The sequence below is a fragment of the Peromyscus leucopus genome, chromosome 10 (genome assembly GCF_004664715.2).
Source record: "Peromyscus leucopus breed LL Stock chromosome 10, UCI_PerLeu_2.1, whole genome shotgun sequence".
Classification (NCBI taxonomy): Eukaryota; Metazoa; Chordata; class Mammalia; order Rodentia; family Cricetidae; genus Peromyscus; species Peromyscus leucopus.
In genome coordinates this window covers 74,858,668-74,883,865 of record NC_051071.1, presented here as the reverse complement: position 1 = coordinate 74,883,865, position 25,198 = coordinate 74,858,668, and the positions used below count along the sequence as shown (strand labels likewise).

Here is a 25,198-nt window from a genome sequence, read left to right as displayed (position 1 = left end):
CTCCCTTTTTTTCTCTCTGTACAAGCTCTCTCACTGAATCTGAAGCTTGCTGTTTCAGCTAGTCTGGTTGGTCAGTGAGTTCCCAAAATCCACCTGTCTCTACTCTTTAATGCCCCCTATACACATACACACACACACACACACACACACACACACACACACACACACAAACCATGTCTGCTTTAATGTTCGTATTTCTTAGAAATGTACAGAGGCATTAATTGATGAAGCGCTGCAAACTAGGACTTGCTTTAAAATCTCCCGGGAAGAAGACGGTACAGGGAGCAGGGGAGTGAGACCAAACTGGCCACATGGGGAAGCTGAGGGGTGAACTGTGGGCACAGCTAAAACCAGGGGTGGGGTGCACACAGATAGCTAGGTGCAGGGGTGGGGTGTACACAGATAGCTAGAGGCAGGGGTGGGGTGTACACAGATAGCTAAAGGCAGGGGTGGGGTGTCCATTGGAAACTAGGGGCAGGGTTGAGATACATACAGATATCTGGGGGCAGGAATGGGATGCCCATAGATGCTAGGGGCAGGGGCAGGATATTGTACTGTTCTCTCTTACTCCTTCATAATTCCCAGTTTGAAATTTTCCAAAATAAAATATTTTGGAAAGAAATCGCACTTTGACATGTATGGTATACGTAAGTGTGTGCTCATGTCTGCATGTGGGGATATGGTATGTGTTGGTGCTTGTACACGAGGAGGCCCAAGCCTGCTATCAAAAATCATCTTCCACTGCCTGTCCACCTTAGTCAATGAGCCAAGATATCCCAATCAATCCCACGGCTCACTGATATGGCTAGCAAGCTTGCTCTGGGGACCCCATCTCTACCTCCTGAGCACTGAATTACAGAAGGCCACCATGCCCACCCTGCTTTATTGTGGATTCTGGGGATCCAAATTCTAGGACTCGCAACTGACTGCCAAGTACTGAACCACTCAGCCATCTCCCCGGGCCTACTTTTGAAATTTTTAAAATCACCCTATTCTTTATGACCAATTCATCACAAAAGAATGCATGAATATAAATTATAACAAATGCACTTACATGTTGCAAATATGGATCTATTCCCAAATAATTAATAACTGTAAAACCTACACCTATAACCCTAATTTTAGACATAATGAAAGAAAAGGACTATATGATCTCAGCATCTTCATTTGTGGCCTTATCTGCTGTGGGATGGTCTTTCTGTATGCTGTGGATATGTGTTGCTATGACTGGTTAATAAAGAAGCTGCTCTGGCCTATGGTGAGTCAGGTTATAGCCAGGCAGGAAATCCAAGAGAGGGACAGAAAGAAGAAAGGCAGAGGTAGAGGAGATGCCAAACCCTCATCCACAGAGCAACATGTTATGGGACACAGGTAAAGCCACAGAACACGTGGTGGTACATAGATTAATAGTTATGGGTTGAGTTAAGTTATAAGAGCTGGCTATCAATAAGCTGGACCCATAGGCCATACAGTTTGTAAATAATATAAGCCTCTGTGTATTTACTTGGGACCAAGCTGCTGCAGGACACAGGTGGGAGAGATTTGCAAGAGCTTCCACCTAAAACCTGGGAGAGCTTAAGAAGAGATTTTAAATGTAGCTAAGAGCACCTTCCCAGTTCATGTTACTCATGGAGGGCTGCAGTACAGAGACGTGTCTCCTGGCCGCAGTGGGCTTCAGCAGCAACACAGCAGACTCCTATGGTTTCTAACGAGCCTGGGCAGCAATACAAAGAGGCTTCTCCCAGCTGTTGCTGTGGCCTTGGGAACACAGCCACAGCTTTAAAATGCAGGCATACTACTTAACTCTGCTTCCCAGAACTGGCAGTAAACATAACTCCGCCATGTTGAAAAGCCAAGTCAGGGGTGGAGCCAGCAGCTGGGTCTGCAGCTTTGGTCCTAGCCACACTGCAGTTAAAAACAATGGTCAGAAGGTAAAGACAATCATAAAAAAGAAAGATATAGTTTTTAAAATAATAAAGTCCTTAAAAAGAAGAATAAAGCCTTTAATCCCAGCACTCGGGAGGCAGAGGCAGGCGGATCTCTGTGAGTTCGAGGCCAGCCTGGGCTACCAAGTGAGTTCCAGGAAAGGCGCAAAGCTACACAGAGAAACCTTGTCTCGAAAAAACCAAAAAAAAAAAAAAAAAAAAAAAAAGAAGAATAAAGTAATATAAAAAAAATAAGCCACATAAAGATGGAAATTACATGGAGAGTCTGGATTATATTTTCTTTGGGATTTTTAACTGCAGAAAAACATTTGATTGTAAAGACTACTCAGTTAAACCAATATGTATATTTTAAAGATATCTTGACTTCAAAATTTGTGTCTAAGGATACATTGCTTTTGAAAAGAGGTTCTGCTATTGTTTCCACAGCAGATGAGAACCTATGGATTGCTTCTAAGCCAATATGGTTTGATCAACCAAGACCCCCTGAAAGGTCGATACAGCCTCACAGACTACTTCAGCCGAGATTTAACTATAATTCTTAATTTTCTCAGGATGCCCATGAGATTGCCAGCGACCCAAACAGCAGGAAGTAGTATGTGAAGCCATGCCCAAATTCCCAAAATATTGTTTATAAATGTTTATTTTTATTTAAAGGAGGTTGATTATAAGTGCAATCACTTTCTAAAGAAGAAAAGGGGATATAGATATGATAGGATAAAAGGGTAGATTATTGAATCTACTTTTAAAGAGCAAGAACTTGTTTGAAATGTTTTACATTGCTATGGATTTTAGTTTATACAGATTTAAAGTTAATTTTGTTATGTTGTGTATATATATATATATACTCTTATTTAAGGTATTATGTTTATGTAACTCATTTTTAATTATATTGTATAATTAAGAAATACAGATTATAATTAATCATCTATGATAGTCAAACTTAGAGTCATGTTAAGTTTTCTAGGTATATATAGATATATTTCAATTAAGTAGGTAATCTTCAAACACTTCAAGAACTACAGAATATGGTATTTAAAATGTTTTAAGAACTTTGACTTTTCTAGACAATGAGACACATCTGCTCCTGGCAGCACCAATTACTTCAAAGAGGATGAAGAAACTCATTAATGGAGTTTACTTTCTTTGTGGCAAAAGTTGATCACTGGGCAAAAAAAAAAAAAGTGCCCTTGCCCAGTTGTATAAACTGGACATACAGGACCAATAGGAAAATGACCACTGAATTTTGCCAAAGCAAGGAGAGATGGTCATTTAGGTTCCTGGTCCGCAGAGGAGACTGCCAGATATTCTATAGGACATGGGGAGAAGTGATGAGAAACGCTAGGCCTGTAGACTGAAGATGGGTGCCCCAACATTGCAGAGGAACTTTGGGTGACTGTCCAGGCAGTCAGCTGCCTCTGTCATTTCCAGAATTGTGGAAGGTGCTTACAATGCATTTCCTGTTTACTTAGGTAATATTAGATCCTTCTGGGGTCTTCGATGGAGTTGAAGACTAGATAGTTATAATTATAACTTTCCTTAGTTATATTATGTTATAATTATAAGATAAATTAGATATAAAATTTAGACTCATAAAAATAGGATAGATGATGGAGTATTTTCTTTAAGTTTGCCAAATACAAATGGACTAGATATTTTAACTGTAATTCTCACTTGATAACTGTTTATTATATGTAATTTTACTATGTTGAAGTTGAAACCTTCCTTTTTGATTAGACAGAAAAGGGGAAATGCGGTGGGATGATCTTCCTGTATGCTGTGAATATGTGTTGTTATGATGGGTTAATAAAAAAGCTGCTCTAGCCTATGGTGAGTCAGGTTATAGCCAGGTGGGAAATCCAAGAGAGAGACAGAAAGAAGAAAGGCAGAGGCAGAGAACAGGCCAAACCCTCATCCAAGGAGCAACATGTTATGGGACCTAGGTAAAGCCACAGAACACATGGCAATACAGAGATTAATAGTTATGGATTGAGCTAAGTTATAAGAGCTAGCTAGCAAGAAGCCAGACCCATAGGCCATACAGTTTGTAAATAATATAAGCCTCTGTGTGTTTACTTGGGACCCAGCGGCTGTGGGACATGAATGGGAGAGATTCGTCCTAACCACAGGGCCTGGTAGGACTGGAGAAACTTCTGGCTACACCATTCTCTCGTGCCTCATACGCAGGCTCTGTCTATGAAAACTGGATTGGCTTTGGCATGCCTAATGCTTTCCAGGTGATGCTAAACAAAATGAAGTCTAGAAAGGCTGGCCAGATGGCTCAGTGGGCACAGTCACTTGGAGCCAAGCCTGATGACCCAAGTTTGAGTTTCAGGATCTACATGGTAGAAGAGAACAGAATCCTGCAAGTTGACCTCTGACCTCTCAGCACACACACTATGGCACGTACTGTGTATACACATACACACACACACACACACACACACACACACACACACATTCATATACACAAAAATAAGTAAATAAATACGTGTATTGAAAAATTTAAAAACCCACTTTGAACCATGATTCTTTGAAATGCAAGTCTAAGAGGCCTACGCTTCCTAGCAAAAAACACCTATTATTTCACCCCCCTCCTTTGAGTTAAATTACATGGCAGCGTCAGCAACATGGCTCAGTGGGTAAAGGCACTTGCTACACAAGCCTGACCACTTGAGTTCAATCCCTACAACTCATATAAATGTAGATAGAGAGAACGGACTCCTCAAAGCGTTCCTCTGACCTCCACACACATGCTATGGCACCTACACAGCAGCACATGTGTGGTGCGTGTGCACACACAACAACAACAAATGAACAAATAAATAAACATAAATAAAAATACATGGGAAAAACGCAACAGAGTCTACAAATATTTACAGTGCCAAACCCTGAAGCACAAATAAACCTAACCGTGCTCACCAGACTAAACTGCAAACCAGCGTGTGAGCCGCTCTCGATCCCTGTAAATATCGCTCTGTACTTCAACACGCAAGAGAATAAAGGACTGCAAGGCAACCCGTCAGGGTTCTGACAGACCAACCCAGCATGGTTTGTATGAAAGCTGAACCCGTGAAAGTCAGAACCGGCTACACAAGTCCACCGTGGCCCTGGCAAAAACCAAGAGGATGTTCTCAGTGACACCAGAGTCCCTTCTTGCCGAGCACAGGAAACTGATTTTTTTTTTTCCTGGAGGAATATTATTACAAGTGTTGGTTTGGCTCCAAAGTCAACTCATGAAACCCTACTCACTGCAACGGTGGCCAAACTATAGTAATAATAATAAAAACGACAAACTAAACACTGTATGTGAATTACTTAAGCCTCACCACCAGTCCATGAAGCCAGTACTATTACTGCTTCCTTTCACAGACTGAAATCTGAAACTTAAGGATGGGAGCAAGCTGTCAAACATCACACAGCTGCTAAGTGATGAGCACCTAACGCGGCCAAGATCACTAGCAAAAGCATGGTGCTAATGCTATTGTTTGGGGTACAGACTTGTGTGGGTTTATATGAAAGTGGAGCCCTAGGCACCCCTCCGACATCGCTGTCTAGGGGAGAAACACATTTTGGGTTTCAAACAACCAATAAGTACATTGTGATAGCATTCCAAAATTAAGTTGGGAGCAGCATGCATTTGGGTCAGAAGAGCTCCCAAATAATGGGACCTACTGGATAAAAACCAGCATTGCCTCTAATAAACACTCCAAAACAAAATGAAGCATAATCCACTGAGGAAACCTACTCTAAGAAGGAATTACATACACAGACCATCCAAGGTCACCCATTTGCACTAACTTTTCTTTTTATCTCAAATATCATTATCTGGGTGGGCACAGTCATCTATAAACCAGAGTAAAACCTCCCTTGGGTCTTCAAGGGCTCTTCAGCACTGCGACTTTGCCTTTCTGGGGTGTTGGGACACATGGTGAACTATAACCGAGTTGAATCCATTTCACAAGCCACGACAATGGAAAAACTGTTTCTTCATGTTAATATCAGAGGAGAACGCCCTTTCCCAAGAATAGTCTCAGAGGCAGTTAAGATTACTCTCCCTCCAATCTCCACTTGCTTGAACTCTCACATTCCTGCTGCTTCCTACCTACAGCCCAGCTGCCCAGGATCAAGAGTCTCAGTGGAGGCTAGCCTGCACTCACAGTTCCCGAAAGCCCCAGCTCAGCGCATCTGAAGGCCGCTCACACCGAATGGGGATGCTCTGCCCATTCCTCTTAAACGTGCGCGATCTTTTCTGCTTGGAGTGATCTTTGGAGGGCCGGTATATAATAAGCACCCATTCACAAAGCTATATAAATGCCACTTTGTTAGCAGCCAAATCAATTATTGCTTCATTATAACTATTGATTTGCAGTATTTTGATGTGAGGGTCGACATCTCATTCATTAGCAGAAATTCCCTGTTATTCAGTCTCAATAAGAATCAAGCCACTTGAAAAAGCAAATGCAATGTCTTGGCAAACCTAAAATGGCATTTCTTTGTCCAATTCTGGCAACCCCCTCCCCTTGCCCTACCAACATCTTTGTCTTACCTTTTTTTTTTTTAATTTCTTTTTAAGTGACTAGTAAAGAATAATTACAAAATGAATATAACTCAACTCAGTACCTCTCTGGGCCTGAAAAGAAAAAATGAGTTTAAGAATAACTCGCACCTTTTGGTAGGAGAGAAGCCATGAGATGAGATACAAAAGTAGACTGAATGGTGGGTGCTTGGGACAGAGCTGGTAGGTAGCCCTAGTGTGCAGCAAAGTCCTTGCCTTGTCCCAGACAGGCCCAAGTGCATGAAGGTCATGTCACTAACTGGAAGCAGGAAGACTGAAACCCACTGTCTGGCCGGAGCGCTCGGGCCGTGCTAACCCCACAGCAGAGGATGAAAGAAATAACTGTACAGTTTTTCCAGTGTTGTCCCCAAGCACTCCTTTCAAGGTGGCAGCCAGCGATACGGGACAAGAGAAGCTTCTTCTAAATGTTATGTACCAAACGGGGCACCAAGCAAAGAAACCACCAAGCTGCATACCTCTTGATAGAGCAGAGGCCAGATTTCTCAACACACTGATAATACTCAGAGGACTGACTGGGAACATGGCTGAGGACTGGCCACAACCCAGCAGGGTATTTTTGAAAGGTGGTTACCCTGAGAAACACACACTGCTTGTACAATGTTTATGGCGTGGCTGGAAGAAAAAAAAAACTTGAAAATGATCCCACATGCCAATTTTTTTACAATCAGAATATAAAAAAATTAAAGATAAATAGCAGAGGGATGGATCCATGAAAAGAAGAAGGAATGTATCCCAGGGTCTTCATGAACTTATCTTCAGCAATAACTAATTCTCCGAAACTCGTGACTGCCTAAAATAGAAGTGAAAAGCTGGGTAGATGAGAAATAACATTTTATATTGTGTAGTAAAAACAACTAACTCTGAATAAGCCAGGAAACTGTCCATTAACCGTCGATGTGTGTGCACGCTGGGCTTTAATTGGCTGGCGCATTTGAGTACATCACTTAAGAGCTTCACAATGACCCACAGCCATATAGTGTTTCTACCCCCTACTTCATCCAGGAGGAAATCCAGTCCCAGGGCCAGACACGAATGGCCCAGGGATAGGATCTGACAGGAGAGATGGAAACTTATATATTACTCTAAAAACTCATGTGCTTATGTGCCAGATACCCAAGGGCCCAGCCCAGGGCTCACTGGATGCTGCTGCCCTTAGGAACTGGGGAAGAAACCAAAAGGTGAGGCACCTCTGAGAGATCAGACCCAGAGAGGTCGTGATCAAGCATCACCTCCTGGGGTACCAGACCCATGGGGCTGACACCAGTGAGCCGGAGAGCAGGGATAAGATTGGTTTAAATGGGCGTTATTATGACAATGAGGTGTTTCGGAAAGCGTCACCACCCGTTGTACCTCAGGCTGGACCAGAATGCAAAGTTCCTAGTAACGTAATAGAGCAGTCAGAAGTAAACTGATGAACTCATGGGAGGAAAAGGAAGGAACACACGGGCCCATCTGTGATGTTTTAGTGTGTCCAGTACAATCACTGAGACAGAGGACGGACAGACACACTAAGTGACTTCCAGACTTCCATGACACCGTGGTGGTAGTCTAGGCACAATGCTGAGAGGAGGACACTCACAATTCCACATTATCTGTTTACTTTCTCCCCATGTGCTGACAGATAAGAAGGAAGGTATCATGCCGAGTCTAGGTTAGAGGCCACACGGGGCAAACAAAAGGTCCTAAGAACATTAGGAAATCACACAGAGGCAGCAACCGAAGCCAAGCCCCCAGCACGGAACCTATTTCCCTGGATAAAGCTGCTACTGTGTGAGCTGCGGATGCTGACACTTCACAGCCAGCACCAGGGATAAGTGACAGGTGCCTGAGGTACTCATTCCTTCCTTCCTACACGCTAACAGACAGGGCCAGCCAGAGCCAGAGCCCCAGGCCCTTGACCTTCAGCCACAAGAAATTCGGACTGTTTATCCAGTATGCTTTACAAATATTACCACTTCGTGAGCATTATATGATGTGAAAGATTTAGAAAAAAAATAATAAATCAATCTATCATTTCACCAACTTTCCTAGTCAGGAAATGGTAACAGCCTAGGAAATGTTCAGCATAACCCAAAGCTTCCTTCCTGACCATTCTCCCTCAATCCCTGCCCTCTCGACAAGACCATCATTTCCAAGCAGCTGCTGGTCAGCAGCATCGAAGGCTGACATACTTTCTGAAGTACTGTGTACAGGGATGTGTAAACAAAGTCAAGAGAACACAGCTGGAGGCATTTTGACACTTCCTAGCAGAGAACCAACCGAGCCAAAGACGGAGGAGTACCTAAAGCTCAGTTGGTTCAGTTCTCCGTCCAGTCACCAAAACCCAATTTCACCAGAGACCCGAGGGTACCATCTCGGAAAATGACTAAGGCTAAAGCAAGGAAACACTCACAAGGATGCTGTCAGTGAAAGCCGGAGTAGGCTCTGAGAAGGGTACGGAGATGAGCACCTCGGGCTGATACAGCAGATCTCATGGAATGGGGGCCAGACCAACAATAATGACGCCCCCTAGTCCGGGAGGATGGAAAATCCAAGATCATTCAAGTGAGAAACCTAAGTTAAAACACAGGCTGCTGGGGGAAAAGCAAGGAATTCCAACAAAAAAAATAAAATAAAATACAAATAATAGGAAAGAGAACCTCAAACTGCCAGGCACATAGGTAAACCTGAAACTAGGCCTGAGTTCTCACAGCAGATGGAGAACAGAATCCAGGCTGACTTTATGGTGGCGGGCACACTGTACAAGCAAAGATTGTCCAGCCTCTATGTTGTCTCGGTGGGCAGCCAGTGAGACCCTGGACAGTGGGCCAACTTCTTTGATGATGCCACACTACAGCTCTCACACCCAGGAATTTAGCTGTAAATCTTACAAACGCTGGCCCAGGTAACGCAAAGAAGTCTCGGGTTTCTTTTTGTCTGTGTACTCAACTGCAACAAAGTAACTCATGTCCGACCTAAGGCCAGGGAATACTATGTGGTTCCAGTAAGACCCATGGAGCATGTCAAGCTCTTTACCGGAAAAAAAAGATCATTCGATAAATTTAAGTGATACTATTACTTGCTAATAGAGTCCAGGATTTAAACTATCTTGTGTTCCTTGTGTGTGTGCAAGACTACAGAACACAGCAACATTGAGCTCCTAAACACTAACACCTGGTGACAGCACAAACTTTTAATGTTAGCATTCATGCACCAAGACTCAGAATATATCTCTATCTCCCTAGCTAACCAGCCCCCAGACTGGTAATCTATCATCTGCCATCATTGTCTATACACTGTTTTCAGTTTCAGGGGTCAGAGATAAAGACTTCTGTACTGTAAATAAAGCATGGTAATGACAGACCTAAATTTATCAGCCTTTAGAATCATCTGAGAATCACTGTGCCATTTTGTCATTAAAAGCAAAATAAATGATAAATCAGTTTTAGTGGGTCAACCAAAGTCTAAATTTTGTAGGAGTAAGCAAAAGAACAAGGGAAGTCATAAAAACATAAACGCGGGTTGGAGAGACATCCCCATTGAGCAAAGACCTGAGAACCCCACATAACAAAAGCTAAGCATAGTGTGGGGGGGGGGGATACAAGCAAAGAGATCGCATGTATCCCCAGCTCTGGGGAGGTGGAAACCAGCAGATCCCTGGAGACCACTTGCCTGCCAGCCTGGCCTACTTGGCCACTTCCAGGCCAGTAAAAGACACTATCTCAGAAACAGTATGCACACGTTGCCTGAGGAACAAACCAGAGATGGTCCTCTGGCCTTCACATGCTCATGCACACAAACCCACATGCCCCAACACACATACAAATGCACACACATGCCAGCACACAGACACACACATATTAAAACGGGTGTGTGCACAGAGACACAAAGAAGAAAACTTTTTAATGGTAAAAGGTATTGGATGAAGTCACATACTGAAATACAGTATGTGAAAGCAGCAAAAGCCAAACGGTTTTACAAATGAATAAATGTTCCCAGAAGAAACGATGCTTTTAAGACCTCCTAACTGGGAATTTCATCATATTTCAGTTTGAAGTCTGTCAAAACTGTTAGACGGTTTTTGGAACTCTGTATATCACACTCTTTCTCTCTGACAACTCTCCACCTTTCTAACTCCAGTCCAGCCTACTTGGACAACTTTTTATTAAATACTTACTCTGTAACCAGTCCCTGCCAGAGGCTGGCAACATAACAAACTTTGTAAGCTATAGCTCCGTCATAGTGGAGATCCTGGGCTGCTGAGGAAGAGACACACAAAGCCAGGGGTGTCGCAGCACTTCTAACTCTGGAGAAAGAAATACACGTGCTCAAGATTCAACAGCATGTTTCTTCTGACTTTTTATCTACAAGCGTAGCATTCCCGGTGACAAGAAGGAAGTCTTCTAAGGTGAGTCACCTTCCCAGGGCTTTTACTTGACTTAAGAGGCAGAGCCAGGCAGATCTCTGTGAGTTCAAGGCCAGCCTGGGCTACAAAGCAGGATCCAGGACAGGCACCAAAACTACACGGAGAAACACTGTCTCAAAAAACCAAAATAAATAAATTAAAAAGAGTGGGAAGTAGAAACAGAGATGAAGAAGAGAGTGGGATCACACAGAGCATGCGCTTTGTGAAAAAGAACACACGCAAGATGTTTTGCAAGACATTTCCAGTGTTTTCTTTTTCTTTTGTGTGCATGAGTGTCTATGTGTATATGTGTGCCCATGAGTGTCTATGTGTGTGTGCATGAGTGTCTGTATGTGTGTGCACATGAGTGTCTATGTGTGTGTGCATGCACATGAGTATCTCTGTGTGTGCATGTCTATGTATGTGTGTGTGTATGCACATGAGTGTCTATGTGTGTGTGCCCATGAGTGTCTACGTGTGTATATGTGTGTGTGCATGTCTGTGTGTGCGCGCATGGCTGTCTAAGTGTGTGCGCATGCATGAGTGTCTATGTATGTGTGTGTGTGTACATGAGTGCCTGTGTGTGCACACAAGTGTCTATGTGTGTGTGTGTGTGTGTGTGTGTGTGCGCGTGCGCACGCACATGCATGCAGGTGCCCTGGGAGGTCAGAAGACATCAAATGTCCTCAAGCTGGAATTGTAGGCTGTTAGGAGTTGCCAGGCCTCAGTGCCAGGATTTAAACTCCAGTCCTCCACAAGAGCAGGAAGAGTGGCACAAGAGTGGCAAGTGCTCTTAGCCACTAAAGCCATCTTTCCAACCCTTTGGTTACTCTAAAATAATTAATAATAATAATAATAAATACATATACATTGGCCACAAAGTAAATTAACTCCAAAGTTAGACACAACTGCATCCACTTTTCCTGAAACCATTGGTTGAGCTCTAGGAATTTACTAAGAAGGCTGAAGTCATTTCTCTTGACCGTGTCTGAGTGAATGCCACAGTTCCCTCCTTAAACCAGATGATGGTTACTCTTCAGCCTAAAGACAGACCATGCTGTCCATATCCTCACTCGCTGTTCATAGAAAGACTATGAGTTCCAGATACGTAGCATCCACTGGTCGACAGCAGCCATCAGAGACTTCCCCAGAGTGAACCATGTACAGCCAGCAAGTGAACAACCAGATGGGCTCCACAAGAGAGGCTCCAGAGAATATCCTGCAAAACCATGGCAGGCAGAACAGGCTTTGGAAGACAGAAGGTGGAGGACAGACAGAAATACAGAAATAAACAAGGCCGTGGAGTTCAGGGGAGAGAGAGGATCCGTAGATGTTGAATTTTCAGAGACCCTCACCAACAAACGTCTTAGGAAACTGAGTCCAAACCATAGAAAGCACCAGCAACCCTCCATGAAACACCAAACGACCAACTACAGCAGTAGTAGTGCTAACAACAAAGCACTGTACGAACAGCAGGAATAACCAAAACCGGAGACCGTTGTGTTCAGTTAAGGGAGCTGGGCCCAGACAATTATCACAGATTTTCTCACATCGAAAATCCAGAGAGGAATAAAAAACATGAAAATAGAAGGGAGACCATTAGGAAGAGGAACGGGAGAGCAGTGGGTAGGGGGGAGTAGAGAGGGTACGAGCGGCGACTAAGGGTAAAATGTGTCACACGCAAGTCTGGAGCTGTCACAATAAACCTCATTATTCTGTACAACCAGTATACACTAATAAGAAACTTAAAATAACAGCAATAATGTTACAAATAATGAAACAAAACACCAGAATCTCCTAAAAAGCTGTAAATAATAATCAGAGGGGAAAAATCATAATTTACTTTCTCCATTTCCAGGCACTCATAAATTTTTATCATTACTAAAAGCATTTTCATTTCAAGTCACTAACCGCAACAGAAAAGTCAGCTATCTTTAAAACCTAAATCTACTGCGGCTTCCCACAATACTTAGGGGAGAAAAAGAGTGTATATGAAAACCAGATACTGCACAACTTGAGCGTGTCTAACTGCAGAGAAGAGCTGGCAGGCTGAAATGCTTGGAACAGTCTCAAGAAAGACCTAAGAAGACAATGAGAATATTTAGAATGTACCACACGGGTCTCAAGGGTGACAAGAGTCCATGGTACATCTCTACCATCCATGTGAAAGAAGGAGAGGCAGCTAGAAGCTAGATCTGCCGCAGCATGTGAATGCACTCTGCCCTTGAACCTGCTCTTACGGCATCCTTGTAGCGCTCTGGAAGACCGTGTGGCCCTGCACGGGCTGCACACTTGTTTTTCCCAAAATGCTACAGAGGGCTCAGAACAACAGATAGCTATTGAACTAGAATGCAATGATTAATTTCAACAGTTAAAACCAAACTGGGGGGGGGGGGCTGGGAATATGGCCCACTAGATTAAAGGCACTGGCTGCTCTTCCAGGGGACCTGGGTTCAATTACAAGTACCCACAAAGCAACTCACAACCATGAGTAACTCCAATTCCAGGAAACCTGACGCCCTTTTCTGGCCACCACAGGTACTGTATGCACATGGTGCAGATACATACACGCAGGCAAACACCCATATGTAAAAATAAACAAGTAAATAAAACTACTTTAAAAAAAATACTGTGTTCAATAACACCAAGTAAGGGGAGGCCTTTTAATGTGCATATTATATTGTTACCTAGGCCATACTTAATCTGACCATGGAAGAATATCTCTTAAGGGTAAGGAAGTTTGACATTGATTTTTCAAGGAGTTTTAGGCCTGCCTAAAGAGCATGGAACCATTCCAAATGTTTTTGTTTTTCCTAACCAAACATCCCAAGTAATTATGAGCCAACTTCAAGTCTGAACACAAGAGGTAAAATTGAAATACTCGTGTAAACCTTTGACCATGGCTTTAAGAATCACCTTAGGTTTAACTGAGGGTCATCTGGAGAGCATCTAGGGTCCTCTAGTAGGAACAAGCAGGAAAACTACTCGGGCATCCCAACTTAAAACTATTCCTTTGTTTTCTATTCAGTCTAAAATGAAACGCTTATTTAAAACAGAAGAGTCCAAAACTGGACACAGTGGCACACATACATAATCCCAGAGGCTGAGACAGGAAGATCTCGAGTTCAAGGCCAGTCATAGTGACACAATGTAGTGGTCTGAACGAAAATGTCCCCCATAGGCTCACATATTTGAATTCTTGTTTTACAGTTGGTGGAACTGTTTGGGAAGGATTAGGAGGTGTAGCCTTGCTGTAGGAGATGTACCACTAGAGGTAGGCTTTGAGGTCTCAAAAGCCCATCTAACTAGTTCTATCTATCCATCTATCTGTCTGTCTATCTGTCCGTCTGTCTATCCATTCATTTATCCATCCATCCATCCATCTATCCATCTATCTATCCATCTTTCTATCCATCCATTTATCCATCCACCCACTCATCCATCCACCCATCTATCCACCCACTCATCCATCCATCCATCCATCCATCCATCCATCCATCCGTCCATCCATCCATCCATCCGTGGTTGTTGTCTCAACATGTAAGCTCTCAGCTACTGCTCCAGCACCATGCCTGCTTGCCTGCTGCCATGTTCCCCACCATGATGATTATTAACTAACCCTCTGAAACTGTAAGCAAACCCTCAATTAAATTCTTTCTTTTAATTAAGTTGCCTTGGTCACAGTGTTTTGTCACAGCAATAGAAATACAACCTAAGTACACCCTGTCATTAGAAAAAGAGTCATTATGGTAACAATGGAAGCAGATGACCACAGGAAAAACTTTGCAACTGAAAAATCAGTAGACGGGACTGAAACTCAATACACACAAAATAAAGAACCAAGCCAAGGGAGTATGATAAACTGCAACATCACAACTTACTTCCAATAATTTTTCTATGTAATTAGTCAGCAAACAATCTGGAGATGTATAACAATGACCAGTTTCCATCATATTAGTTTTTCAAAGAAAGGAAGCAAACCAAAAATTTCTTAACCTTGGATGCTAATGAAGGGAAAAACAGATCTCAGACACTCATTTTTCTCTATGTGAGCTATGCCTCCACGAAGGTCTGAGCCGCATGAGGTGGCCTGGAAGACCGTGAGGCCACTCAAGGGGTATGCAGAAGCCAACTGTGTTCCTTTCCCTCCCAAAACTTCCTTTCCCACCTCAGGAGGGTGATCACATCAGCTGATTCATTAAATGACCCATTTCAGTTTTTTAAATGCATTTCAGGGATCTCAGTTAAATATTTTTATTTAAAAAAAGAAGAATGTTCAATACCCACCAAATTATCAACAAGGACATTAGTATCAAAGCAAACATGCATTTGGCCCTGTAGACACACTCTCCCTTAAGAATATAGAAACAGTTGTAAACTGTTCTCTCTCCAGCAGGATCTGGGAGCAGTTGGAGAATATGATCAAAATATGTTGATTAAAACTAAAAATATTTTAATTAAAAGGAATATGGAAATACTCCTGACAAATGTGTCCTCACATGAAACTACAGGGTTTTGTAGTTTTTATAATCCTGAATTGATAAATGTGCCATCAAAGGATCCTACGTCTAAAAGTAAGCTGAATTACAAGTGCCCACTGAGGTTGTTGTATCCTTCCAGGCACACTTTATTCAGACCTCATGACATGACTAGCGGCAGATGAAACAGATTTTATCTCTGCCTCTTCAGATTTAATTAATATACTGTGGTTAAACATGTGTACTGGTTTCAAGTGCATCTTTACACTTCCTGATAAAACTAAAAACACCAGATTTTCAGAGGTGATGTCCTGGAGTCAATTGGCTGTCATTTCTTTTTTGTTCAGATTTTGGAGGAGTGGAGAACTGTTTTTTGGGTGGGATCCTATAAATATTCATAAGGAACACTAGTCTGTGCCCAACATTAAATGTCTTGTGTATTTTAAAGCTCGAACACCAATAGGAATACTTTGAAGGCATTTCTCTCCCATAAACACATACACACACACACACACACATTCACGAGCACGCACCCACACCGTACACAATATTTGGCAGTTCGTGGATTTTCCTAAAGCCCAACTGGAGACCTCAAGACCTCTAGGTTAGTAAACACTGCCTGTGTTGGTAAAACAGTGTGAGTCAATACTTCAGTAATTTCTAGGATTTCACCTCTCTGAAATGACAAGGAATCTAATTCTGCTTTTAAAAGTACTTATCATACACTCAGCATTCGTCAGAGGTAATTACCACAGCATTCTTTTTGTTGTGTGGTAAGTTGCTCAAAGCATAAGGGGATTAGTTGCTCTCAAAGCGAGATCCCGGCTCTTCCCTATCTCAAAGGTTGAGAACCTGAGCCACAGTGACTTCATTCTGATTCTCCCCGGAGAGCTAATCAGTAGACTTCCTGTCGCTGGCAAGATGAACCAAACAAGCCCGGAATGAGACTGGCTACTCAGGTATTGTCTAGGAGGAGAGAGTCGCCGCTCATGCAAATTCCAGCCCACCTGTCGTCCTCCAGGCCTGTGCCCTGTGGCTCTCTGCTCACAGTCCCTCTCTTCTCAAGCCCTGTCAGATATGTTTCCACCAGAGTCTCGTGTGGTCCCTGTGTCCCCTAACTTAGACTCTCTGGAAAGAAAGGCAGAAGGTGGTACAGAAAGAGAGTCAGCCCGTGTGAGGGCGCAGTTAGGTGGGAGGAATGATTTCTAGCACACTATAGCCAGGAGTGTAGTAACTACTGTTTCCCTATAACTAATGGTAGGTTCCAGAACAGAGAACAGAGAGGATTCTGAATGCTCCCACGAGAAATAAACATGCGAGGAAAGGAGAGGAATGATCCCTCTCATGTGATTACAGGGTGGTAGTCACGCTGTACCCCAGAAGTATCTATAGTTATTATGCATCTGTTACATTTTAAATACAATTAAGTCAGCATCATTCAATCTGTTTTATTCTGTAGCAGCTTAATATAATTTCATTCCTAACATGACTCATCCAGATCCTACCTATAAAGCACTGTTAGATCTACATAGTCTACACTGATTATACCTCAGTCTCCAAAATTAAGTTAAAGCTGGGGGACAGGGGGTGAGGTGGGGGGCTACTATGTGGAAGAGTCATTCCTTCATTAAAAATATTATGTGACATCTTTGAGGACCACTTACAGGTGCTCCTCATAATCTCACTGAGTTTCCCATCTTGTGGGTATGAGGTAACCGTACTTACTGTAAATACTAGACTTACTAATATTTACTATTTCATTTTCAAAAGCAACAAGTACTACAAAATGATGAGCAGGCAAAGGTGAGAATGTGAAGTGAAATTCGGGCTACGAAGAGGACTCAGGGGCTAAGACACATGTCATTCAAGTGTGAGCTCCTGGTGTAAATTATCAGAATGCACACACACACACACAAAGACACATGGTGAATGGTCTGCACTCTCAATAATCCTACAAGGGAGATGGGAAGCAGAAGACTGGAGATCCTGGAAGTTCCAAGGCCAGCTAGTCTGCCTTACACATCAAGGAGACCTGACCTCTACCAAGGTAGACAGTAAGAGCTGACATCTAAGGTTGTCCTCTGATGTACACATGCACACTGCGACATATGAGGCCTGCACACCACACCACACCACACACACACACACACACACACACACACACGTGAAGTCAGCATAAATGGTGAGAAGGGGAAAAAAAACTTTTCAAGGGTTCAGCGTCCTTGATTATTTTTTTCTTTGATCCTGTAACTAGAAACCAGGACGACGCTGAAAACACCGGTCACCTTGGAAAGCAAAGACACCCCTAAAAATAAAAATAAAAAATAAAAATAAATCAACATTTCCAGGCTGTCACATAATGGTTTCCTGGTACACAGAAAGACATGCTTGTTATTCTACCCCCACATGGGAGCTGTGGCAATTAATTATTCAGCATTTGGAAAGTGCTTTGAGGATAAGAAGCTAAGTGCTAAAAATCATCATCAATTTTCAGCAAATCACACTGAAAGTGAACTCACAGTTTGCTTTTGGAACTGAACCATTAGTATAAAGGTCCCTGTTTCCTTTTACCTTTCATTTAGACCATTAGACCAAAGCTGATGCCCATATGGAAGTTTCCTTCCCTCTGGCCAACCTCTGAATACCTTGTGGATAAGAGCTAGTCCTTGATTTTCAGAGAAAATATAAATTCTAATACTGTGGTTTTACTGAAATTTATCATCTTTACTTATTAAGTACCCTTCCTCTTCTGTGGCTTATATAAGTTATGTAATACAGCCAAGTTATTAACACATTTCACTCGTGAAACTTTGTAAGTAGTTTAAACTCTAGTTTAATGTACTTCTTCTGTACAGCATTTCAGCAAACATTCATGTATGTATCCATGACTGTATGGTACATACAGTTACACAGTCTAAGAATTGATTAAACGGTACATTCTAAATGAAAGTAATAAAGCAATCCATCAAACTACCGAAGAGCACTGGGTGAAAATTTTTTCCTTCTTAATTATAAGCTTTTCTAGCTTCTGTTTATACAACTCGTAACTAAGATTGAGCTGTTTTCCACCAAAGCGTAACTAAAACCCACATTTTAAAGACCAACTTGCAGGGCTGGAGAAATGGCTCAACAGTTAAAAGCACTGGCTGCTCCTTCAGAGGAGCTGGGTTTGATCCCCAGCACCCACACGGCAGCTCACAACCGTCTCCAGTCCCACAGCATCTGAAGCCCTCTTTTGGCCTCTGCAAGCATTGCGTGCATGTGGTACCCAGACATATGTGCAGACAAAACACCTATAAATATAAAAACTTAAATAAGCCCATGTGTGGGTATGAGAAGGGCATGAAGAAGGAATAGGAGAGAGAGGAAGGGAGAAGACAGGACTAAGTAGGATTGGTGAGGTGGTTTTTTTTTTTTTTCTGCTTGTTCTTTTTTCTCATTAAATAGTTCTCAAGCTGCAGCTGTAAGCCAAACTGCTCAAAGTTACCACACAGTAATTGCAGTCAACTTGGTATTAGACTCACAAGGGCAGAGTCATGCTCACCTGCCTCGACTTTGGAGGCAATACCATTCACTGCCTCTTATCTCCTGCAGAGTAAGAAACTAGCCGCCCAAATGTCCTAATGTTGTTTTGCAACTTAAAAGCTAAACTTGCATAACTTTCTTGCATGGAATTTTTGCCAGTTTGACAAGCCTCACCACAGTGTTCTTAAAAGAGTAGTTTACCTGTTTTTGTTGTTATTTGGTTGTGTTGGGGGGGTTGTTTTGTTTTGTTTTGTGTTTTGTTTGTTTTTCAAGACAAGAGTTTTTTGTGTAGCTCTGGCTATCCTGGAACTCACTTTGTTGACCAGTCTGTCCTGGAGCTCACAGAGATCCACCTGCCTCTGCCTCCCAAGTACAAGGCATGCACCACCATTGCCCTGCATCGTTTATGTGTTTTAATCCCCAAAATGCACAATTTTAAAAGTCTGTCTTAGTTTGCTTTCTGTGGCTATGATTAAAAACATTGATCAAAAATACTTTGGGTGAGAAAGGGGTTTATTTCAGCTTCCAGGTCACAGTCCATTATTGAGGAAAGCCAGGGCAGGAGGTTAAGGCAGGAACCTGGTGGTAGGAACAGACGCAGAAGCAGCTTACTGGCTTGCTCAACCATGAGCGCAAGAATGGCTCTATCCACAGTGGGCTGGGCCCTCCCCCTCCCCCTCCCCCTCCCCACATCAATCATTAATCAAGAAAATGCCCCATAAACATGCCCCACAGGCCAATCTGTTGAAGACAAGTCTTTAATTGAGGTTCCCTCTTCCCAGATGACTCTAGTTTGTATCAAGTTGACAAAAACCAACCAGCACAGACAATTTTGCCTTTACAAAGAGCTTACTATGGGATGAGTGCTTCCCACTTGCCACATTTAAACATTAACACGTTTACATATGTACTAGTTAGCCTTAAATATGTTATCTGTATTCATTCCTCCCAATTCATGTCTCCAATAAAACACAAAAGGGAGATCTTAAATATGTTCAGCTTTCTTAAACTCAATAGGGTGTAAAATTAAATAAATAAATACTATTTGCTGAAATGAGAGGATCTCCATTAGGTTCATGGCTCAGAACCAAAAATAACTATGAGATTCTGCATGGAACCCAGAAAGCTGGTCAACACAGAAAGTAACAAGAATTAAAGTAACAGGAAATTTCTCATTAACTGGGCTTAATGCTGTGTATTCCCATAATCATCTTCTTCTAAAATAGCAGTTTATAATAAATATGTAAATCAATCACTTTCCATGGATCACTCAAACCATTCTCACTCCAACAAATAAATAAGCAAATAAATGAGTGAATAAACATAATAAATAAGGCCCCTACAAGCCACTTAAGCTGAAGTGGAGGCTATATTCAACAGAAACCTTTAAAATACAATTTGGGCCTGGAAAGGTGGCTCATTGGTCAAGAGCAGTTGTTCTCTTGAAGAGGATCCAAGTTTGGTTCCCAACACCCATGTAGGGCATCTGACAAATGTCTGAAACTCCAGCTACAGGGGCTCTGGTGCCCTCTTCTGACCTCCGCAGACACCTGCACTCGTGTGCACATACCCATGCACAGACACATGATTAAAAACAAAATAGACCTTTCTTTTAAAAGACCATTCAAAGAAGGCATTACTTCCTCCTCTTCCACTCCGCTGGCTTCAGGAGGATATACCAATCATTAGCTATGGATCAACACTTCATGTGTTTTGTGACGATTTCTGCTTTCATGTCAACGGGCAATCAGAAAGTCTAAAGAGAAGCATATGACACAGCAACCACAGATGGGGACCCATTTCAAAGTTCTGTGCACTCATGTCACTAAGGAGAGTGAGTTAACCATGCCCTCCACGGAGTGAGAAATGACCCAGCACAGGCTAAAGCCCACAAGAACTTTAATTCAAAACCAAATTTCTAAAACACTCAAGGTGATCCACTCTATATTGGTGTAATTTAAATATTGAAACATTAAAAAAAATGATTTCAGAATGTTCAAGGAACAAAGCTATTTAATTGTCAATGTACATTCATTGTAGTATGTCTCCATGGAGCACCGGGGCTCACTCGCATTCTCTCTCTCTCTCTCTCTCTCTCTCTCTCTCTCTCTCTCTCTCTCTCTCTCTCTCTCTGCCTCCTTCCCTCTCCCTCCCTCCCTCTCCCTCCCCCCCCTCTCTCTCACACACACTCACACACACACACACACAAACATACTCCTAAAATTTTTACCTGCCATATGATCAAATTCTTCAAATATTAACATCATTACTTACTCCCTTTGGATCTTTCCAGTCAATGTATATAAATACCAATAAGATATATAATGCATTATAATGCACTAAATTATCCCTAGTATATTGCCAGGTGTTGTCTTCCTAGAGGAAGAACTCGGAAACATTAATAGTGAGAGAACTCGGTTTCCGACTCACAAGAGTCATATCACAAGGGGGTAGGAGGGCTGAAAACATCAAGCAGAACTCCCTGAGCACTTTTCTAAGTGCTCCCTTACCACTAACTTACGTAAGTCATGGGAACTGAGTGGGATGAGCTTAGCTGAGACCTGGGAACATGAAGCCACCAGCCACAAGGTATCGAGCATCTGGGTGCTGTGTTTCCAGCTGTGGTTCCCCCACACAGCATGGAGGCATTTCTACAGTCAGCGGGCAGGCGAGTCAGCTCTGTCTGGCTCCAGAAACTACCTTAGGCACAGAGAGATAATCATTGAGGGTCACGGCTCCTCCAGATGCTGCCTGTACCTCAGGGCTGTTGTGGAATCATCTTTTTGTACACTGTGAAGATGTGTCTTCACCAGGGCACCTTCTGATTGGTTTAATAAAGAGCTAAATGGCCAATAGCTAGGCAGGATGTATAAGTGGCACTTCCAGGCGCAAAGAGGACTCTGGGAAGAAGAGAGGCAGAAAAGCCAGCCAGACATGGAACGAGTCTGACACCCAGAATGGGACAGAGGTAAAAGCCATGTGGTAGAACATAGATTTTAAAAAGATATGGGTTAACTTAAGTTATAAGAGCTAGCTAGGAGCAAGCCTAAGCTACAGACAGGCTGAGCTTTCGTAATTAATAAGTCTCTGTGTCATGATTTGGGAGCTGGGTGGCGGGACAGGGCTGGTTAACTAACATAAAGTTCAAAGGTCTGTTCTCCTCACTTCAAGGTGGAACACCTCAAGGGTCTCTGGAGATCCTGCTGGGGACCTGTTGATGTTCTTGACTTACACTCCGACGTCTCTCTCTCTGCTCACTCTAACTTTCTCTCTCCGCACAGGATCCCATAAGCTTTCTGTACAATCTCAGAAGCTGCTCATGGTACCCACATCGGGAGACAGTGGTGGGAGTGGGATTTGAGCACAGGCCCTCCTGCTCTAGAGCCCACAGTTTTAAACGGCAGAAGAAAGTACTGACAGCTGCAGAGGATCCAGAAAATTCACAGAACTTTCCACAAGCAGACAGCCTGCGGGTACAAGGAGGTTTCAGCAACAAGATTGAGATGGGAGCTGAGCATCATTCCAAGGCCTCCTCCTGCACCCAGCGTCTACTGGCTCTGCCCTGCATCCCTTCTCTCATGCCCTCTACGTGGGTATGTCACTTTTCTCTCCAAGGTACAATGAGCCACACTTTTGTTAAAAAAAAAAAAAAAAGAAAGAAAGAAAGAAAAAAATTTTAAATAAAATTTTAAAGTGCCATTGCTTTCTGAACAGAGATTAAGGCATAAGGGCTGAAGAACATGGACAAACTGGTTAGCAGCAATCACTCCACACATCTCCACCCTGGACACGCTCTCTGAATTGTATAATGAAGATCAAGAGAAGCAGACAAAAGAGAAAACCATTCAGTGTGTCATTAAGATGGGAGATAAGGGTGTACAATTCATTTTACCATAATGACCATCAAAAATGTTTTAAGACAATTTTAATTTGGACCCTAATTTGGTGAGCTTCAGTAATCAGGAAATGCTACTGAAGTCAATATTTGACACTTCAACAAGAGCAGGCAAACGGACTGCTCCTGTTAACTCAAGCAGACAGGGTCACAGATTCCCAGAACCAGGCTCCTCGAGATACCACTGTCCTCTCCTCCATCCCTGAGACTGTCCATGGCTGCAGCCCAGGCTGCAGGCATTTGCTGCATCCTGTCTCTACTCAAGGCACTAAGTTCTTACATCCCTGGACACCACCTGAGAACTGAAGCCCTGAGTTTCTCCACAGGACTGAAAAGTTACACTTGCAGCAGCAACCCAAGCAGAAACCTGTTGGAAGCCTACATGCTCCAACCTGCTTTTCCCTGCTGCTCTGGATTTTATATCAAGACCTTATGTCGTTCAAGCTCAATATGTCCATCATCCATCACAGAAGCTGGAGGCTGCAGCCAAGAGGAAAGATGTGGCATACTGGACAAGCTCTCATGTGTGAACACACTGTTACACTGCAAAAAGTTATACAACACAATGACTGTGTGAGTGAGTGAGTGAGGAGTGAGTGATGTGTACACACACATTGATACAAGTGCCCACACCCATGCACGTGCATGTAGAGGCCAGAGGTCTACACTGGGTGTCTTTCTCATCACTTTCCGCCACCAATTTTTGATACAGGGTCTATTTCCAAGCCTGGAGATCAGCAATAGGCTATAGTGGACAGCCAATGAGCTCCCAGAATGATCCTGTCTCCACCCCTTGCCACTGGCATCACAGGCTTGCTCTGCCATACCTGGCTTTTTCCGTGGATGTTGGGGATCCAACCTCAGGTACTCCTGTTCATGCAGCAAACACTTTACCCACTGCCACTTTACCCACTTTACCCCAGCCTCGGACAATGATTTTTAAACTTTCAGAAAATAGAATTTACCTCTTTTGTTTGGGGAAAGCAAACAATTTCTGGCTGATGGAATTATTCCAAATCAAGAAATACTATGCAATCATTTCAGTAGCAGCAAAGAGACTGGATTCAAAGAAACTCCACAAGGTCTATGTGCTCGTTTTACAATCCTGGGTAATGCACATACATTCGTGCCTCCTGGACAAGGTAAGAGCTGAGACAAGACGTGCCAGGGAAGACGCCTTCCCAGAAATTGCCATGACCCACCATCTTCAAGATTAAGGTTCAGGGGCACCTTACAGTGGCAGTAAAGAAGAGAGGCATATTCCACACCATGAGCTGAACTAAGTTCTGTGGAAAGAGAATGGCTCCGGGTAACATCCTGCACAAAGAGAGAGCGGCCACCAGAAAAATCAGACCTATTTATGTCCATCTTCTCCTCTCAATCGTATGACTACACATTCCCCTGGAGATTTCGCAGGATCCTCTCCCTTTAGAGAAGCTAGTTTCTCAGTGAGAAAGCAGCTCTGATAAGTATCTGCTACATAAACTCTGACCATTTTTACAATAAGCTGAAGTCTCTCTGTTATAAGTGGCACTTCTGGTTCTGGCACTTTCAGACCTGAGGAAAGTATTCACAGCATCACAGGCTTCAGTGAAATCTCATCTCAGACTTCAGATGTCAGTGGCTATGATAGTGGTTCTCAACCTTCCTAATGCTGCGACCCTTTAATATAGTTCCTCATGCTGTGGTGACCCCCAACCATAAAATTTTTTTCTAGGAAATTATTTTTGTTGCTCCTTCATAACTGTAGTTTTGCTACTTCTTTGAATCTTCATGTAAATATCTAATATGCAACCCCTGTGAAAGGGTCATTTGACCCCCAAAGGGGTCACGACCCACACAGGTTGAGAACCACTGGGTTATGACCATAAGCATTCATACAACTCTGTCTGTTCTCATATACTCATGATGTGCCCTGTATGTCTCCAAACCTTTCCAACCATGTCTATCTTGAAATATAAGATGAAACCCTCTAGGGAGTATTCTTTTCTTTATATATTTCAATTTTGCATGTGCATAAATATTTTGCCTACATGTATGTATGTACACCATGTGTGTGCAGTACCAGGGCAGGCCAGAACAGGACACTGGATCCCCTAAAACTGGAGTTACAGATGGTTTGTGAGCCATCATGGGGATGCTGGGAATTTAATCCGGGTCTTCTGCAAGAGTGGTCTACTTCTTCTATCCACGGCCACTGTAGCATCTCTCCAGTCCCTCAAGGGAGCATTCTTGATGACACTTCATACAGTCAGGAGTATGAACACACAGACAAGGAGTATTTAAAAGCCCTCAGCAAGAGATAATTAAACTCAAATATATGTCCAAGTGTGTTGATTTTCAATATACTAATGAGCAGTAAAACATACTAAGAGTATACTAGAAATATACATA

The 25,198-nt window shown here is 42.8% G+C and overlaps 1 protein-coding gene across 5 annotated transcripts in view; it reads right to left on the bottom strand.

Moving 5' to 3' along the window:
* Slc4a4 (solute carrier family 4 member 4) overlaps positions 1–25,198 on the bottom strand; it is a 427,900-nt gene that overhangs the window by 301,411 nt on the left and 101,291 nt on the right. The window lies entirely within an intron of this gene.